Consider the following 16,112-nt stretch of genomic DNA (forward strand, 5'->3'; position numbering starts at 1 on the left):
CACTTTTTTACTTTTTCATCTCTCGGATCGTTCGGACGTGCTACGCGGTCTCGTCTGTGTGTGTGAGGTAGTGTGCGTGAGCGGAGCGGCGAAAAAGCACAATTCAAAGTAAATCGAGTCGTTATCTGTGGATTCGGCGGATACAATTTAATATCGTATCGTTATCTATTTACAAACAAATCGACGTGGATTATTAAAATGCCGCACACGAGTGCATAAAGCGGCCTATCTGTGTGTGTCTGTGTCTTTGTATGTGTCACTCTCTCTTTGAAATAGTAAACAAATTGCGTATAAAGTTTACAACAAAGTATAAGACAAACAAAAATATTTATATAAAACAAAGTATATTCTGCAGTGCGTGTAAAATATTTCGAAAAAAGTAAAAGAAAAGTAGCCGCAAAAAGGCAGCGGCGTCGACGTCAGCAGAGCGTGTGCTGCAAGTGTGTTGGTGAGGCGTATATACATACATACCAACGCATAAGTGCATATATAAGGTGGTACATAAGCAGTGTATTTAATTAAGTGAAATCCATATAGTTTTGTGCATGCGAAATTGGAAAAATCGAGAGGAGTTCCGCAGCAGCAGCGCAGCGGCAGAGGCGCCACCGACTAACGGATTTTCACACGCGGGTAAGTTTTCTATTTTTTTCCCCCGTTTTCTTGCCCCAAAACAGTGCTAAAATTTTCATTACGCCAAAAAAGAAAAATTCAATATGTATATGTATGCTCCATCTCCAATCGCTCTCTTTCGTTTGCCCCGCTCTCTCTCTCTCACTGCCACTATCCAATTTAACCTCAACCGGTCTGCTGCTGCGGCGTCTCGTATGCATGTCGCCCATCTGTGCGCCTCCTTGCGTGCGTGTGTGTGTGTGTTTGGACAATCGAGGTCAATGCAATAGTGGCAATTAAGAAAAGTCATATAAAATTTAAGATAGCTTAATGATTGTCGCTAGAATTAAATATCTATATGTATTTTATTCAATACATATTTATTACAATCAAAGTAATATTAATTATTCCTTTTTCAAACACTTCAATAGTTTTTGATGGCAATATTGAACACACATTTCTAATTTTAATATATTAATTTTATCATGATCTGATCTTACTGCTACGGTTCCGCCCTCGACTGTATGATCTGCATAAGTGCCGTTGTGTGTGTTGGTGTTTCTGTTTGTGTGCGCTTGTCATTCGGCTCGTTAAAAATGCTCTGCCGACGTCGCAGTTGGCGTTTGCGGCTTCTTCTTTAACTCTCGCGCATTATTTGCAAAGCTCCAAAGCCTGCTTCTTCTTCTTCTGCGCCCCCCTGTTATTGTTGTTGTTACTGCTGCCTGCCTGCCTTTCTTTCTTCTATATTGACAATTTTTACAGCTTTTATCTGTTGTTGTTGGGACGCCATGCTTAGGAGCTTGTTTCAGCTGCTACTTTTTTCCCTGTGTCGCTCGACTGAGTTGCCGCGGTTTTTCCTTTTTATAATCGGAAGGGGTTGACGCCGCTGTTCGTTTTTTTCTTTCCGTTCCCGTTATCTATACACACATTTCTCGCTTATGAATGAGATTTGTTGGCGGTCTTTTATGTTAACTGTGTTAATGAACTTTTCCCCATTCGTTTTGTATTTGATTTCTGTTTTACATATTTATACTTGCTAATTACCCGCACGCACTTTTGGAGCTTTGCAACACTTGTTAAGTTCTCGAAAATTACCCCCCGCATACACACACTCATGCAGAAATGCACTTGTTTCGCCTACTCTCTTTCCCATTCGGTTCTCTCATTTTTGGAGGTCCCCCCCTCTCTCTCTTTCTCTCCCATCCCGCAGCGCACGCATTTTTCGGCAATGTTGCATGCTCCAAAATACAAATACACAGCCATACAAAAAACCACCTTGCTGGCTGTCTCGCTCACACACACAAACACACGCACACACACGCATACAGACGCACGCACTAAAACCCGGTTCGTCGTTAGTTTTAAACTTATTTTGGCATTCTTTATGTGCACTGCATTCTCGACGTCTCGTCGAGTCTCCACATCCTCCTCTGCCACCGCTTTGCACTTCTCTTCGCCTTTCTTCCTCTCTCCGCTCCTTTGCTCTCTGCTTTTGGTCTCGATTTTACGACCCAGACCCGCATTTCTAGTAGTTGTTGGTGTTCTTGTTGCAATAGTTTAGTTGGTGTTGCTGTAATTGCAATTGTTGTTGCTTTGGTTGCTCTGTGGGTGGGGGAGGGGTGGCTAGAATGTGAACTAGTTCACAGCGGATCAGGTGAAATCCGAAAGTTAAGAGGAGTTAAAAGTTCGCTGAACATATTTCACAAACTATTAAACCATCGATAGTTCAATTTTTAATTCAATTCAATTCAAGAAAATGAGTTTGTAGTTATGGAAATGCTTATCTTTGGCGAGTATTATCGTAAAATCAATGATTGATAAGAATTTTGAATTTCTATGAATTTCAATGACGCAAAATCAAATAGAATGCAAATAATAAGTATCTATAAAATGGTAATGTAATTAATTGATAATTAGTAGCCCCAACCAATTAGCCATGAAAAAAGTGCTGAATCGAAAGAGGTAAAATATATCTGGGAGGTTGGGAACTAGAATGCCCGGTTTCTAGATTTATCGCTGTAGATTTGGCTTTAGCGTTACCTTTGTTTGTTGCCGTGTCAGATCCACACAGGCACCACTCACCCGCACACACACACACACGCGCGCGTCGATTTACCTGAGTTTGCAGGTGAGTTTGCCAGTGTGTGTGATTGTGAGTTTGGGGGAGCTTGCTCGATAGCCGAAATTCTCTTTTCGTCTTTTCGTGCGTTTTTGTTTGTGCAAGTGGAGCAACAAAAGTCGACGGCTTTGCAGTACCGCTGCGCTCTTCCTCTTCCTTTTTTCTCCTACCCCTTTTCACTTCATTTTCCTCCCCCCTCCCCCTGGCACTTGATATCGATATCTGAAATTTTCATCTAATTTCGCTTAAAGGGGTCAAAAGTTCAGAAAGTACTACTTATGCTTAGAAGCACACATATCAAAATGTTTTAACTTTAATATGGTTTCTTCTCAATGTACATCAATGTAATGTTATGATAGTTAGGATAGGTTAGTTTTCGGCAAAAGCTAAAATAGCATTAAGTTCACTATTTGTTTAATTGGTCACATAACTTTAAGAACTGCCCGTTTTCTAATCGATTTCTTCTGCTTTTCCCATGCTCATGGAAACTTTTGATACAAGCCAGTCCATTTCAAAGTTGTTACCACCCAATGTATATAGATAGGCTTCTGTAAAAGTTGCAATTTTTAGATGACAACTGGCAATTGGGCATGTTTCGGGTGTAGTGTCTGTTTTTTGAGCTCAATCTGCCGAATGCAATGCAAGTGGAGCTGTGTTTTCTGGCTATTCCATTCTGCATTCCGGGGAAGCAAACATATTGCAGTTGTTTTCTATTTCGTTTGCTGCACAAGTAACACAGCCCACCGCCACTCCCCCCTGTCGCCACTCATGCAATGCTCTATGTACAGCTTGCAACAACAAGGCATCGCAAGCCGAAATGCAGTTTAAAGCGCAACTAAAACTAAACAGAGCTTTCCACTCCAAGTGGGTGTCTCTAAAAGTGGGCGGTGGGTGGTGGGCGATGTTGGGTATTTTCGGTGCTATATACATACATACGTACACATCGGAAATGTGTGAGTGTGTGTGTGTTTGGTTTGGTTTGGTTTTCCCATGTATGGCGAGTGTGGAGTGTAGTGGATTTTATATCAAAAGTACAGTCGCTTATTGCTGCTGTTGTTGTATTTCATAGTTCGTAGGTATATACGTACATATGCACATACGGAGGTACATAAATTGTATGTTCATGCCTCAATAGTTGCATGCAGCGTCCGCAGCATTGTTGTTTTTGTTTGGATGGGCAGAGGGAGGGCGGAGGGCGAGGGCTCGAGGGTGATTGCTGCAGAGGTGGCGAAGGGGTTGGGGTTTCTGCAGTACCTAAGCCCATGCCGATGCACCAAACTAAACTCTCTGTTGACAAGTAACACAAAAGCCCAGCTGCAACAGCAACAGCAACAACAAACAGCGAGAACAATGAATCAAAGTTCGCAAGCGATTCAAGAGCGATTGTGATGGCGATTACGATAACAGCAAAAGCCAGGGAAGATTCGGTCACCTATCGATGCAAAGAACACCATACTCCATGTCTGTCTTTCTAAGTAAACTCAAAGATATTGTTACTAAAATGTACAAATGTGCTATGCATTCGTACGAAGAATTTATGCCTTTTCCAAGAACATAAATGGCATTCTTGTAAATAATTTAGCAATAAGTCTAGGAATTTTAATAAAAATCCCCCAGCGGAGTGAAAAGGTCAGATGGCGGGCGAGCCAAAGGAATTTGTTTATTTGGATTTTCCATACTTTCCACCTTAGCCCAACCTTTATCCAAACCAAATTTTCCACACCTCCCCCTTATTTTCGGGGAGTTGTTTTCCTGTCTCTTCGGTTGTTTTTTTTTTACTTCACTTATACATATATTCTTTATGGTATCCCCTTTCTGCTTTCGTGTTGGGGCTGAGTGGGTGGTTTTAACTTTGGCGCTGCTGGTGCTGAAAAAATCGATTATTCGCGACCAAGAAGGCCGAGCAACTTAAATTTAAAGCACGCTGTGGTATTAACTAGAGTGCTTTTTTTTTTAACTACTTTATTTAAGATCTAATTGGTGGAAAACCGAAAAGTTATTGAAAACGCTGCCCCAACTTTGTTCACTAAAGTATTATTGATTTAATATGCAGGAAGTTTGTCATAAAAATGTCACGTAAATAGTGCACGCTAAAGTAAAAGAGAGAAAAAAAGTAAAATTTACTTATTGATTTTGTAATGAGTTCTGTTTTTCTGGCATTTCGAGGGGGTTTCCCTTTTTTTCCCCTCGCTGGGTGGGGGATTTTCGTAAGCTTCCGCTTATGTATAAAACTTTTTCGGCAGCCCCAGCAGTAACAACAACAAGAACAACAACAACAATAATAATGATAAGAAGAAGAATACAACAACTATGGCAATATGAGATGGCTGCTGCTGCAGTGGATGGGTGGGGGTGTTGAGTGGGTGGGTTGGATTGTTGGTTTTTTCGAGGGGGTGGCTCAATAGGGAGGGGCTGTGCGGAGCCCTTTCCCCTCGACGTTTGTTTGTGTATCGGGTGGCGTTAGTTGAAATGCAGACGTTTTGCATTGTTGTTGTGGGTGGTCCTGTGCGGGGTTGACTGTGGGTGGTGCTTGGGTGGTGCTTGGGTGGTGGCCGGGTGGTCTGTGGCGGCGGCTCTGTGGCTGTAAAATGCCCCGAAACGGTACAGCTGTGCATGCACATGTATATAAACACACACACACACGCACATAAGGCAGAGAGCGAGCAAGAGAGAGAGGAGCATGCAAAAACAGATACATATACAAAACAGGATAAGGGGGGCGTGGTGGGGCTGGTCTAGGGGGCCATTGGGAATGGCACGACAGAAGGGGTCCTCCTGCTCCTGCTCCTGCTGCTGGCGATGCTGGTCTGGTCGCCTGGCTTCCTTCCTCGCATAGTTCAAGTATGCATATAATATCCGGGCTCGTCGCTACCCGAAAACGAAGGCAACAACAAGAACAACAACAGCGGAAGCAGGAGCCAGCAGCATCATCCGATGAACCACCACCCCCTGAATTGCCATCCAACGAAGGCCTACGCACAGCTGAGGTCGAGATTATAGCAAATGTCATCGCTCAAATGAGAGAAATCTTTAAAGATTGGAAAATGACTTGAAAATTATAAACTTTTGGTCATTTTATGTGAGTAAGAAACAAATTCGTATTCAATTTATCGGTACTCAGTTGTGTACTTACATAATATTGTATCTTGTTCGTATTTTATTTATAATATGCACAATTCATATGAATTTCCTTTGCCAAAGTCGCGTTTCTTAAAAGAATTCTATTAAATTTCTTTGAAATCTGCTTGATTGCTAAGAAGCTACATATACTTAAAGTGAACTCTATCTCGGAAGCTTGCTGATAAGAGCTAATATATGTACATATATGGAAAATAGTAAATGAAGCGCAAGCTAACTCTACCGATTTAAATGGAAGATAACCTGGCTTTCCTAATTTATGGGCCGGGTATTCCGTATTATTATTTTGATACCAGCTGTACAGTGGCGTAGTTGGTTGGTGCACAAAAATAAGGGAGGGGGTGGTGGTCGGATGGCTATATGTGGTGGTGAATGGTGGTCCAATGTTCGCTATGCTTGAGTGGATTTCCTACCGTTTTCGGGTGGCCAGCGTGTGTGGGTGGCTTACGCCGGTGGTACCTTGTGGAGTCGAGTGACACAAATGTGTCGCCGCGAATGTGTGAAGCCACCATCTCCATTCCCCTCCCCTCATCGCAAAACCCCTCCCCTCTCCCTCTGCAGCTCCTGGCGATATCCTGGGAATAGTTGCGTAATCTATGCGATGATATGCCTACACCATTGTATATCGGTGAACTTGCCTGCTGCTGCAGGTCGAAGCGAATATGGTTTATTCGTTCTCGTTGATTCGGGTGATTCGGGGTCACAGCACCACCCCCCAAATATGCAAATTTCCACAAATTGTAATGCCGAAAATCCGAATTTGTTGATGCTGCTCTGCTCGTTTGGTTTGTGTGTGAACATGAATCCTTGGACGGGAAATTAGTTTTAGCCACATAGAGTAGAGCGAGTGACCCGGGCCCAAACTACTCGCTGCATACGAGCGACCATTAATATTACGCAATTTTAATGAAAATACCAACGACGACGGCAATGGCAATTAGCGCAAATATCACTGGCAGTTGGGGAAATTGTTTTGTCCTGGGCTTTGGGCACCTCAAAATTCAATATTCTGCAATTATTTATGAAACTGGCTTAGTAGTCTACCCAGGCCACCGAAAATCCAACTATAAATTGAAAGCGCAACTGTACCACCCACCTGCAAATGCAGACTGGTGAGTAATCCTAAGCCGAGGGGTTGGGCGCTGGATGGTTTGGGTGGCTTGGTTTGCTTCGCTTGGGCGGTTGGGGGTGGTGAATTTTAGGGTGGAGTGGGCCGGTCGCCACTTCGATTTTGCGCGTTTGGCAATTATGTGGACATGTGTCTTGATGTGCCGTCTATGTATATCAATATATATATTTATATATATGCAGCTCCACTTCTATAGCTCCAACCACTAGCATCTGCACTTTCATTTCAGGGCGATTCAGGGATTACATACATGTGGGAATTTTTCTTTAAATTTGAAGTAGTTTTGGCATAGTTCAGTTGGTCAAAAGGTTATACTTTAATTGCAAATACTTTCAGCATGTTGCTTAAACTATTATGTAATACTATATTTACAAGGTATTTACATTCTGTAGAACGTGCATATTTACTTTATTGAGATGTGTGTTTTTTTCGAAGTTTTCAATTACAAAAGTTTTTAAGTTATGATGACAGATTTGATTGAATTTTGCTGCAAAAGTTGAATAGACACGTCGCAGTTATGGGAGTTCGACTGTATGTCTCGTGAAAAGATTTATATGTGTGCTGAGGTAGCGACATTCCCGCCCCACCGAACTCCCCACCCCGATTTTCGGTCATAGTTTTGTGCCACCAGAAACACGCCCAAAACCAAAGGCAATAACACCAACAACTGAAACCAGAGCAGCGACCATTGTTGGGTGCCGGGGGTGCGGGGGTTGAACCATCAGCAACCCCACCCACGTCGCCTCTCTGCCACCCCCTCCAAATGCCCCACAAACCCCACAAACCCACCCCCCTCGCTGAAGAGTTGCCTGCATAAAATATTTCTAGATACACATTTTTGTGTTAGGGCAAAAGGCAAAAGAAGAAGCAGGCAAAATAAAAAAAAAAAGTTACCCAACATACAGACAGGTCAAAAGGGGAGGAGGGGATGGAGGGTTTTTTAGGGGGTGGCGCGTGGGTGGCGCCATCGGGCTGTGTTGCTATGTGGGCATAACCTCAGGGGGAGGGGTGGCGAATAAGGGAGCCCAGACGTAAAGGCTTTCCACGCTCTTTTCCTTCCTGCCTTCCTTCCTTTCTCGTTTTTTAAAGCCCATTTTAAAGGTTTGCGAAAAGTTTCTAGAACAGCAGCCGCCCACTTTGGGTTTTTCCCAACCCCCTTTTGCGTCGGATTTTCGCATCCCCCTTGGCGGGGGAACCGCATTAAGTGAAGTAACTTGTCGAATCTGTTTTGCTTCTTGTTTCCTAATGGCTCTTTTTTACTCGAGGGTTGCATTATTATCATGAAAACTTAAGAACAACTTGGGAAGCCTTTTCCAACGTTTTTTTGAGAAGAGTTGAAACTAGTCATACCCATTTTAGAAAACTAATTGTTCGTAGTAATATTAAAATATGTGTAAGTTTGTCTAAGATCTATAATATTCCATGCTTTTAATACAATTTTTCCTTTTTATTTCGTAATTCATGAACTCTAATTAAAACATATCATATGGGTTTATGTATTTAAAATCAGTTCATCCCTGCAAAGGAATTAAATATTTGTACTAATAGGCTATAATAGATGATTTAAATTGGTTCTTAGCTTTAATGGAAATGCATTAATAAAATTAATTTGGTGCTGTAAGAATTGGTTTGGTGGATTTCCCACAAGGATTAGTTATTATAATCACTTGCTGTTTGTACTTTTTAATATTTGAATATGTATAAGGGTTGAAGAACAAACAACGAATAACCGGTATCATTTAGTCGTGCAGCTTAACTAACAAATACGTGTTATTCTTGCCTGCTTTTTGCGCTGTTTTCGGTGGTTGAAATACGTGGAAAGTGCGTGGCATTTGCAGGTTAAGGAAACGGGTGGGAGTTTGAACCCGAAAAAGGGGGCGGGGCAGCAGAAAATACCACCCACTGTCTGCGTGTGACAACCCAGCTTGTTTCTGAGAATCGTTGCGATTTTCTTAATTTTGCAACCATTATGTAAACAACAAAGCAGTTGCTTTCCATCGACGGTTCTTGCAACATGACAAACAGCATTATAACTAGTTGATGCTAAAGTTTTTTCCGGTGCTGCTGGTGGCACATTTGATTGTCGATTCCACCTCAGTTTTCAAATTGTTTCTCTTTCTATTGGTTTTTTGTTTGAAACCATTTGTTGTTGCTTGGGCTATTTGGTGGCTCTTTAATTGCCTGATTAGCTGTCCCGATGCTTGCACACACAGCTGTACATAGTGGTGCCCACTGTACATGGTATATGCTATATATATATATACACGAAAGTAGAACCCAAACGGCGGAATCTATGTGTGTGTGCGTTGCGTGTGCACACAGGCAAACATTCCATGCCCGTGTATATAAGGCTGCTCGCTCTCTCCCTCGCTTCCTCTCTCACTCACTCTCTCTCGCTTTTTGTATCGGTCTGTCGCCTTCTCTCCCCGATTCCACCTACACGTCAACCTCCCGCCCGCTCTTCTTCTTTCACCGATTCGACATCTTGGGGCTGCTGCGCTTCGGTAAATTATAATTTATGCACATCCCGACGTGGTTAACATTTTTTAATGGCCGATTTTGAAGCACATTTGAAGAGTTTTGAAAGGCATCAACACTCAGCTGCTAAATATTCACATGTTGTGATTGTTGCTGTTGCTTTGGTGTAGCTTAGATAGATACTTATCCCGAATATATCTCATATCTTATGGGAAAGTATCTATTCACTTGTCTCTGGATTACGTGCTTAAATGGCCTATATTCCCCGCATTTGTTGTTTCTTTTATATTTAATATTTTTATGGTTTTTTTAAAACCATACATCTTTGTTGGGAAATATACCAGATACTCCAATTACAAAGAATTTCTTGTGCGTTACCATTCAAAAAATATTCTTCATTCATAATGAAATCAATTGCATAGTAACATATAAACTTTCAAGATTAAAGTCTATTACTTAGATATAAAAATAATTGTTTTTTTATGCTTAGAAGATGTTAGGATATCTGTTATTAAATACATCCTGTTGGCCGTAAAATACATTTTCATTGTCGACCTGCAGTTTTTTCGCTGCTATTTAAATGGGCAGCTGTCAGCTGCTCTGCCCCCCTCTCTCGCTCTCTCTCGCACAGTGCTCGCCCTCTCTTTCTCGCACATTATGCATTGCCTCTCAGTTTCATTTAGTTTTGTGTTTGGTTTTTGTGTTTTTCTGCTATCGCCCTCTCGTTCGGACATTTGCTTTTGGCCGCTTGAGGCAATTGACCGTTTAAATGACTTTTCTGTCGATTGTTTTTTGAAAATGCTTCTTATTTATCTTTGAAAACTAAAACAGAGTTTCCATCTTTGATTATGAATAATTTATTATTTATGGCCTTATTTACGATTGTCATGGTCGTAAAGTTGCAGCGGTATGGAAATGAAGTACAGTTGCGAAACTTCCGAAGTTATATTATTATTTACCATATTTGATTACTAACGATTTATGCACTGCTATAATAACCGCTGTAACCTGTTAAGCAAATACAATGGTAATGAAACATGGTAGTAATTATCAATTAGCAGCACAGTTCTAATAGTAATGAAAATTGTTAGTGATTAATTTCAATGCACGTACTTGCGTTGTACATTATGTATTGTTTACCTTACGAAAGATAAAGCGCTGCTGTAAACAGTTTGCAAAAGCCTACGTTGATTTCCTCACTTTGTGCTGATTTTTCATGGTCAGCTCTTGCTGACTAATTATTTAAAAGGTATCGGCGATAATTATTGTTGGCCAACACAAACAAGAAGAAGAAAAACCGCCAGGCCAATTTTGTTGTTTGCTGACGATCATTTCACTCAAGAATAAAATTATAAAACAAAAAAACGAGAAAAAACAAAAGGCAGACGGCTAAAAAAAAGTGGCAAAGCTACTTTTTGTTGTTATTTCTTTTGGCTTACCTTTTTTTACCTGTTTATTTTCAAAGAGCGCCATCTCCCTCGCACGCACAACCCAGCCACTAGTACATATGTTTGTGTGTATGCTGGCCATTTATATGGTGTACATATGTATATACATATATATAAAGAGAGCGAGAGAGAGCGCAAAACACGCGCGCGAGCTCGTTACACGTCATTAAGTGCAAAAATAAGAACAAGCGCATAAAAAAAAGGAATTGTGCCGCACATAGAAGGCAACCCAACTAATACTAGTTTTAGTGGCAGCCACTAGTGCTTGGACTAGTGGCTGTAGTTGCAGCATCACTTAGCTCGTTACCGTTATTTGGCTGCATCCAGCGATTTCTCTTTTCATGCGGAGTTCACCGACCTTGAATACTATTTTATTCGCCAAGATCAGATAAAGATACACGCGATACCACAAGATGGTGCTATAGATACTTTATAGATACTTTCAACTTGAATTAAATACTGATTAAGTTGGATGATCAAGAGTTTTGTTATAGAATGCCAAACATTTCGTATACATATTTATATGTAGGTTGTTTTTATGTACTGATAACAAGTCCCTAAATAAATTTGAATGAACATGTGCATGTATATAATCCAACTTATATAAGCACATATTTGTATTGTTTCTAAGAAATACCTCAAATCTGTCATAAACCTTATGTTTAGTTTCAGTTTAGTAGTAGCTAGGCAAACGAATCTGTCCAGATTAAGATGAAAACTGTGAATCAGCCCTCCTAACAACAGTCAAATTGAAAGTATTACGTACTCTTCAGACCCTAAGCACACGCACACTTATGTACTTGGTCCGTTTGTGTGCATGTATATGTGTTGTACATACAAATTTGTAAGTGTCGCCCTGCTTATCAGCTAGAGAGCTAGAAAAAATGTTTTCTCTTTTTCCATTTTTTTTTTTCGCTGACATTTATTTTTATACGCCATGCATATGCACAGACAATGTACAAGTACTTGGACTACACTGCATATACAATATATATAATCGCACATGGCCAAGCGAACCTAGCAGATCCAAAGGGTTCGATTTGCCCAATACCCAATCTTGAGATTGGTGGGGATACTACTTATCGGTATTGCTGCGACTCTTTGCAGGAAGTGACGTGGCTCAGATGTAATTATGTATGCCGTTTGGCTTGAGTAAATAATCTCAACAGTGGTCGGTCGATAAGTGGAAAAGGGGTTGGTTGCTTTGATGGGTGTTTGCAATATTGAATCATACGTATAATCTTAAAACAGGCATGGAATGTTTTGTTTAAAAATGAACATTCTTTATTAAAATGGGATTTTTTGTGTTACTAAACCTTCTTCATCACATGTTCTTAGTGCCTTTCCACTATACCAACTTCGTGGGAAATGAAGTAGATACTTAGATATCTTAGAATATACTAAAGATATATTACAGTTTTATTCGTATGATATTAAGTTACGATACTTTAAGTGAGCAGGTAAAAAGTATCTCATAAATTCCTAAAATTTTGTATCTCGAAGGTTGCTCGCCCCACTGTTTCCGCATATGTACATACCTTTATGAGAACGTACTCTATACTATACACACCTTATGCGGATTAATAGGCGGCTTGTATATATACCTATATGTATATGTACTATAGTATGTACCCCTCGACTACACAATTAAAGACTTTGGGACCTGTCCCACCGAGCATGCAGCTTGCAGGCGAAAAACGCGTGCTAAGATACAATTACAAGCTAATACGTCTGTGTACATAGGCGAATAAAATAAAAAAAAACAACATTTGCATATTTATATAGGTCCCCCTTTATATATACTCGTATATTGGTATGTTTTCATTTGTGGTGGTTAGTTCAAGGCTAAAGTTTAGTATTATTGCAATGCCATGACTTTGATAAGCTTATTTATAGACTGATATATTCACTTAATTTACTAATGGCAAACGAAACTGAAATCTCTCCGCAAAATTGAATGAAATTCACGAATATTTTCCACTTTTTTTCGCACTTATCATCGTGTCATAAAAAAAAGGTTAACTTTGCGCACGTGTATGCATGTGTGTGTGTGTCTGTCCGCGCGAGAGAAAAGTATCGGCTAACTGGTTTTTGTTATTTCTTTTTGGGCGCTGCTTTTACGCGTTACTTTTCGGGGTTATTCTTAACGCTTCTTAACGTTTCTCTCTCATTTCAATTTTCATTCCCATCGTGCAGCATGCCATCTTTGTTTTGCCAACCCGAAAAACCAAATAACCAAAAACCGAAAAAAGGTAAAGCACAAAGCCTAAAAATAGCCAAAAACAAAAAACATGAGAAAAGCATAGCAACGCGTTGGTAATTTGCTTGATTAAGTGGAATTTTTCCAAAGCATTCGAAGTGCAGGCGTCAATTGCTTGGCGAGCAAAATAACAAAAAGTAAAAAAAAAAAGCGCCAGCAAAATAAAACCAGGAAACCAGCAAGAATTAAGCACGCTGAAATTTTAAATGTGCCAAATGCAAATGCGTAATGATGTACACGCTGCACAGGGTGAATTGTGAATTCTGAATTGTAATAAATAGATCGGTTGCCTTTTTGCCTTGCCGTTTCTCAGCCAAACAGTCAACGGCCACCGAATGCCATAAAATACATGCTGCACACTCGTGGGCAAGCAATTAGGATAGTCTATTTCAATTTAAAGAGCACGAAAAAATGATTAAAAGTTTTAAGTGTTTAAAGTAAATATATATACTTAATAGCTTAAATTATTTATTTATTTAAATATTTAATTATTTTGTTGGAACTAATTGATAATACTTTGACAAATTAAAATGTAAGATGAATTTAGAATTAGGAATAGAAGATTAACTTCAAGAAAAATGAATACCCGACTTTATGAACAAATTTAATTGAAGTCGATTGCTTATTCCCAATTTATTGACCCCAGGTGTACTAGCACTCACTCACACACACACGTACACAAAGATCGGCAGAGGGGTGGAGGGGCGCATGGTTGGATAGACAAAAGCAGAGACGGTGACGTTGGCAGCGACGTCGGCAGAGTCGGTCGGTCGTTTGGTTTCATATACAAGTTGAACCCATTGCCTATGTGAAATTCGGGAGTGTGAGTGGAAAACAACATACACATTCATGGATCGGACTGCTTATGTACAACAAAAGTAACAACAACAGTAAACACAGCAAAGACGCAGCGTGAACAAGAAGAAGAGTGGAGAGATGGGCAATTGCATATTTCGCCATATATATGCAATCAAATATTTATATATAACATCGTATACATGAATGTATGAATGACCCCTACCTGCGCAATTGGGCAAAATTGCAAATTGACATGATATGTAAATTGTTAAAGTTTGGTTAGTTTATAAAACTGAAATATTGAATGTGGTAACCATATTTATTTGTAAATTGATTAAGGTTTAGTCTGCTCTTATTTAAAATGGTTATCAAGTTAAAGGGTTACCATTTTTGAAAAAAAAAAGATTTAGGTAGGTAAATATTAGGTTTTAACTTTATATAGGGTTACCCTATATAAAGTTAGTTAAACAGCTGCTGCTCAGATTGACAATTGTCATTGTAGTTTTGATACACTTTCTCCATCTGTTTCCCGCGTGCAAAGCTTATCTCTGGAGAACAACAAAATATGTTGAATTATAAATAAAGTAGAAACAGCTTTTCTTACAGACGACAGAGGCGAACAAAGCATTAAATGATGCTTTGGCATCGACTTACCTTGCTTCTTCTTCGCCGCTCAATTTTTTCTTCTCATTTCACAACAACAACAGCAACAGTAAACAAAACCTGTTTGAAAGTCATTAATTTTTAGCTTGTCTTTGCATTGTTGCTATTGCTCCTTATGTATTGTATTTACTGTTTATTTAGTTGGCAACACTGGTCAAGAGCACGAAACTAAACAGCTGTTAAACACCCCCCACAAAAGTTTTTTTTTAACTTGCCAATTATGTTATGTATACTTAACTGATAAGCTAGGAAAATAAAACCAAATCAGAATGTAAAGAATCTGTTTCAGTTTATTTTGTTCTGTCTAGTTTGTCATACAGTGCAGGCAATTAATTTGTGCCCAATGTTCAGTTAACCCATTTAGAACTTTTGGTTTTTGTGTACATAGTCGTTTGTTTCGCTGTTTTCAGTGCTAGCGAATTGCTCAATTCTGCTTATCGGTTGTTATAAATAAACGCAACGAGAAAAGCGACGAGGTACAGTGTGCTTTTTTTTAGGGAGCTATCATAGAGCACTTCAGTTAATTGCATCAAATGGGAAATATTTAGCTAGCAAAGCCCTTTTTAAGAGCTGCATTGAATGAATATAAGGCAGATATTTCGATTAGATAAGTTTAGTATGGCACATTTTCCAAACTACTTTGGTTGTATAGATTTTTAGGCATTATTTTGTGAGAGATAAGCAATATGATTTCGGAGCAATGGGAAATAGACAGTTCAGTTCTTTAGTTGTCTTGGAATATTCTAGATTACAGTTCCTATAGCTAGCATTATATGTCTATTATAGTTAGTATGTGAAACTCTGATTCATTTTTCTTGATATTGTTGACCCATTTGCATGCCAGAGTATGGTATAATTCTTTTTGGGTTATTATTAACTAACTTGACTTTAACTAACTTTAAGTAACTTGATTTGTAACTTTCGACTTGAGGTTGTTAATTAAGGATTGGTTTTTATGTACCAGTGCATATTTCGCATTATGGTGCAACACCAAGTGCATGGAACTCTTTAAATGCGATTCGATAGTTCTCTATAGTTTTCGATGACATCACTTGACTGCAGTTGTCGAATGGCCTACGTATGGTTTTGGGTTTGGGATTGTGTTTTGAGCACCCGATGCACCACCCTCCCAATTCCGATTCCAAATCCCAGCATGGATGAGTAAATATGTACGAAGGTCGGTCGCCACTGCCGCCGCCCCCCGCCCACTTCACTTCACCCCATCCCACTCCACACCACCCCACTCCACCCCAAACCATGTACAACAAGTCGTGCTCTTTCGCCTGCTCTCTCGCTTTTTCTCTCAGCAGCCATGCAGAGACCTACCCCCCTCCTCCTCCCTACCCCTGGCGATCCACTCAACTAAACCTCGTACACCCGTGCACTCCAACCCCCCGCAACCTCCCCTCCCCCGACGCGCTGCCTATGTACAATGGCATAAGATATAAGATATGCGCATTTCTTATAATG

At 40.0% G+C, this 16,112-nt stretch overlaps 1 protein-coding gene across 2 annotated transcripts in view; it reads left to right on the plus strand.

The window, feature by feature from the left end:
• Nucleotides 1–16,112, plus strand: part of LOC6605175 (dual specificity protein kinase splA) — a 25,979-nt gene continuing 9,867 nt past the window's right edge. For both annotated transcript variants that reach the window (XM_032720179.1, XM_032720176.1), the window contains exon 1: nucleotides 1–630. The gene's annotated coding sequence lies outside the window, so the exon portion shown is untranslated. The remainder of the gene's footprint in view (nucleotides 631–16,112) is intronic.

Source organism: Drosophila sechellia, chromosome 3L (assembly GCF_004382195.2).
Source record: "Drosophila sechellia strain sech25 chromosome 3L, ASM438219v1, whole genome shotgun sequence".
Classification (NCBI taxonomy): Eukaryota; Metazoa; Arthropoda; class Insecta; order Diptera; family Drosophilidae; genus Drosophila; species Drosophila sechellia.